The following is a 5,090-nucleotide window of genomic DNA, read 5'->3' as shown; positions in this document are numbered from 1 at the left end:
GTGTTTGATTGGGAGGACACCATACATCATTGAGAGGAATCTACCACATAGGGTATCTAGACATTTTGGTTGGATAAAAGTGTGACACAACTTTGTACTTTTACCCTGGTGACTTGATTTTGAGGCTGGATGATGATATAGATGGGGAGAGGCCAACCTACTGAAAAAGAAGGGAAAGAGACATCAAATATGAGGGGGATGATGAGAGGGATGGAGGGAGGGGTGGATGACTAAATAGGCCACCATAGGGGAGGGGAGGTAGGATACAGGTCCCAGGTGTATAGGTGCTACCTATAAAACAATAGAGATAGGATATAAGGTTCAAGGATAGGATGCTCCTCCCTAGGCTGAGGAAGTGTGGGGACAAGCAGAATAGGATGGATAGGAAGGGTTGGGAGTGGGAGGGCCAATATGAGTAGGTTGGAGGAGGAGATGACTAGGGCTAGGATGGGACAACTAATTTTGGGGCCATGAGATCTTGGTTACAAATTTTGGAGGATGAGATACAGGCCCAGGAATGATAGATATCATCCATTCAAGAGCAGGTTCAGATAGGGACAATGGAAAGAGATGTAGTGACTGAGAAGTATGGGAGAGTAAAGGCAACCATAGAGAGTGCTTAGGCCACAAGTTGAGGTGATGTTGCCTCTAAGATGAAATATGTTTATAGGGTGACATAGGAGATAGCATATTGGTGGAACTTATGTGTCTGTTGTATTAGCTAGCTAGAGAGCAAGCAATTTTGTGATGATGTCTGAGGCTAGGAGCCAAGGACGATGGTAAATATCATATAGTGTAGGGGTGATGGGGTCTCTTAGAGCAGGGCTAGAGATAGGTTAAGCTGGGGCAGGTCCTTCCAGAGCTTAGATACCACATAGACCATTAGTGTCAGAGGGTGGGAGTTTATCATAACCCTTTGAAATCCATTTTTGTACCAACACTACATTTTTATGTGATGATATAGACACCTACAGGTGATTTTGTAGCCATTTTGAGATATTGACATCATTGTATCATGACACTTGTTATTTTTTTATAATATATGAGATGAGCCCTATTCTTGGTGGCTATATGCTTATATGATGATGTTATGATGGTTATGATGCTTATCGATGATGTTTATATTATGCATGTTTATGATTCTACATGCATGTGATGCTTTATCATGATGATGTACTTATGTTATATGATGTCTTATATACTCTAGATTATATGATCATGCTTTATGCAATTGATATGATTTCTATGATGTTGATGCATGCTCATGGGCGCATGATGCCATTATGACCTACATGATGATGTTTGTGCAATGCATTTATTTATGACATGATGGTTTATATGCCCCTAGCATAATTATTGTTACCCAATTTAGGTCTTAGGTCTAAATTGGGAACCTAAACTCTACACCTTTCATTATAAGTTATAGTTGGTCATATTCTCAAGATAGTTTGTGAGTTAGGTTGAAATAAAGAAATAATCTTTGTCAAAAGGTCTCCATTTTTATAAGTATCTTGAAAAAGGTGTCCAAAAGAGTCCATAATATGAATGAATGAAGTAAAGACTCTCTTATTGTTGGAAAGTATTAATTAGGGGTGTTTATCAGTAAAATTCATCATTGTATAACTATAATTAAATAGGAAATCACGAATCTATTCTAGCTATGAATTATAATAAATATCAATGAAAGTAAGAAAATATGACAATAAGGATGTAAAATAATCATGTAAAACTCCCTATCCCATAGATGCAATTTGTTTCCATTGTCCTTCTCTTCCTTGATTTATGGTGGCTCTCAGATATTGCGCTACTAACCAACAAAATGGCACAAAGATTCGAAGCTTGTGATTGTTGAAAATGGAGAATTGATATTGAATTTATATATTTTTGGGTGAGATTGATTAAAATGTGGAACTCAAGTGAACTAAAAAGCTAATTGATAGTTGAACTGATGATTGAGAGGAAGAACTCAATTGATTGAATTGATAAATGAATAGATTGAATAGACAATTGAGTTAACTGATTGACGACAAGTTAGAAAAAAGTTGATTGAAAGATAGAAAAAGAATGATTTAATAGTTAACTATTGATGACAAAGAAAGCTTTATTTAGGAAAAATTAATTGGAAGATAGAAAATAAATGATTGGAGAGAATTGAGAAAATGATTTAATTAATCAATTACTTGAATTGATCAATTAATTATTAATTTAGCATGTGATGTAGGATATTTTAATTTGAAATTCAATTTAATTCGCATGTGATTGATTTTGATTTTGATTTTCAATTTAATATTTGCATGAGAATTGAATTTTGATTTTATTTTAAATTCAACTTGATCTTTGAATTCATGCAAAGTTGATTTAGACATTCAATTTGGATTTTGCATGTCTTTGATTTTTTATTTTAAAATCATGAAATTGAAATGCACATATATTTGAAATTAGATGAAATTGGAATTAGTAGAAATTGGAATTGAATATTTAATTAGTTGATTAAATAATTTTAAGAATTTATTTAATTATTTGGAAATTGAATTTAATTAAATAATAAAGATGATTCAATTAAAGCTATTAAATCACAATTAATTAAATAATAAATATTTAATTAATATTAGGAAAGGGTTAAATGATTAATTGATGAAGATAGAAATAGAAAGTAAATAATTAATAAGATGGTGATGTTATGATTGAATTAATTCAAAAGAATAAGATTAATTAGCTTAATTAAATAATTAAGGAATTATTTAAGTAATAAAGAGGAATAATTATCATATTAGCAATGGGACATTTTCTAGGTGTCTACATTTTCCCCTCTTTGAGACAATATCTGAATGTTATTGTTTCAAAGAAAATGAAAAAAAATTATGCCCTAGTTGCCCCGACGATGCTTAGGGTATAATTATGTTGGCAAGTGCACACTCCGATGAGAAATTGTAGGTGATTGAAGGTTTTGTTATTGATGGCAACCTTGCAATCAAGTGATACCGGCAAGACAGGATACCAGCACTGGCAACGACAAACTCTACATCGACACACAGAACACCGACAGTGAAAGGAAGGATATCGGCACCCTGGCCGATGGGAACTTTGTTTATAATATATTTTAATTGTAAATTCATTGTAAGCCGACATGGCAAGTTGTAAAATGACTCATATATGTATGAGATCATTGTAGAACATTTTGTAATAAGGAGATAGGCGAAATTATGCAAACCTAATATGCGAATTATAGGTTAAGGGTTTATGTATGTAACAGAGCTTAAACCGGTACTGGATCTGGCATAGCAGATGCTAATCTGAAGAAGTACAAGACATTGGATTAATATAATCCATTTTTGTAATTTAATGTGACTTCTTCTATGATTGAGCAGTGATCCTTAGGCACTTGGCCTTCCTGCATGTGCAGTCCCCTATTGTAAGAGTAATATTCCCTTATTGGACAGTAAGCAAATATTGTGGGTCACAAATCCCACTGAGGTTTTTCCCACACCGGGTTTCCTCATTAAAACACTGTGTTATGGTGTGCTTCTCATGTGGTTATTGTTATTCTTGTTCACTGCCTTATTTCTAGTTTACCGGTACATAGTTTTAATATGCTTTTTATTTTTTAAGTCAAGTAAATTTACAAACCAGTTAGATACTAATTCACCCCCCCCCCCTCTCAGTATCTTTGGGAATCCTAACAAATTATGCCCCCTTAGAAAATTGGTCAAAAAATTACAGAACTGAGACTAATTTAACGATATCATGCTATGATGAATACTAAGAGGGGGGGTGAATTAGTATGCCAAAAATCATTGTACTTAAACACTTTACTAGTCTAGCAATAAACCGGTAAAATAGTTTAGCAGACAAACTGGTTACCACACATGTAAACCAAATAGAAAATAATGCATTCACCCACAGAAGCACAAACACCATAACACAAGAGATTTTGACGTGGAAACCCAAATGCGAAAAACCACGGTGAGATGGAACTCACAAGTAACTATCTGCAGAATAGGAACCAGATCGGTTAAGGTCAGACCGATTAAGGTCATACAATGTTCTTTACCAGAACAGATCTTGTTAGGAATCTCAATCTCTGTTAGGAGATAAGTCCAATTAAAGACTACCTTGCTAGAGTATTTTAGATCCATAGATGTGAACCACCTTGTTAGAGGATTTACAAAAGGCTTTTGGGCCTACTCGGTTAAGGGCTTCAGACTTGTCGAAGATGTGAGTAATCAACAAGTGAGTGATCTAGAAAATAACATAGATTGCTTGGTTAGATCCTTGATAGCTCATTCCTAATGCATTCCAGCATTACTTCAGTCTTCAACATATTCACATTATGCTTTCTCTCACAGACCTGAAATTCTCTTCTATGATCTCTCTTACAAAAACAAAACTCTTCAACCACCTTAAACCCTAGCAACAACCTAAAACCCTACACATGATGTCCTTATAAAGGAATCTGATTTCATGTCGGTCCAATAGGATTATTTCCTAGGTTCAATGCATCTAGACATATTCTGTAACACGACACAAAAAGCACCGTTAAAGTGTCGGCACTGCCAAACAATTAGTGGATGGTAACTCATCACAAAATGTCGGTTGGTAACTCATCATAGAGTATTACCGGTTCAAACAGAATACTGGTTTAAGCAAAATACCAGTTGCTGGTTAGACAAAATGAAGACTGGGAAATATGAGTTGTGCCGCTTTGTTCCTTCGTACTGCTTGAGATCCTCGAGCCGCTTGGGGTCTTCATACCGCTTCAGATCGGTAAACACTTTCTACAAAACACCAATAGGCTAAAGACTATAAAACATCATATCAGTTGGAACAAATACCGGTTGAGCTTTAACTTATACATACAAAAAGTGATCTCATAGCAAGTGTGTGTCCATCAATGACAATCACAACATAATCATAAAAAATGCCAACAATCTCCCTCTTTGGCATTGATGGCAACACTTAGGAAAATTTTGACATCTAAGTGTTTTACAACAAAAATATGCCATAATCAAAATTACTCCCCCTAAGCATATACACTATCCCTTTTGCAGAAAATACAATGTATACTACTCCTTAATAGAAATAACATGAAA

The sequence above is a fragment of the Cryptomeria japonica genome, chromosome 7 (genome assembly GCF_030272615.1).
Source record: "Cryptomeria japonica chromosome 7, Sugi_1.0, whole genome shotgun sequence".
NCBI lineage: Eukaryota > Viridiplantae > Streptophyta > Pinopsida > Cupressales > Cupressaceae > Cryptomeria > Cryptomeria japonica.
This window is presented reverse-complemented; position numbering follows the sequence as displayed.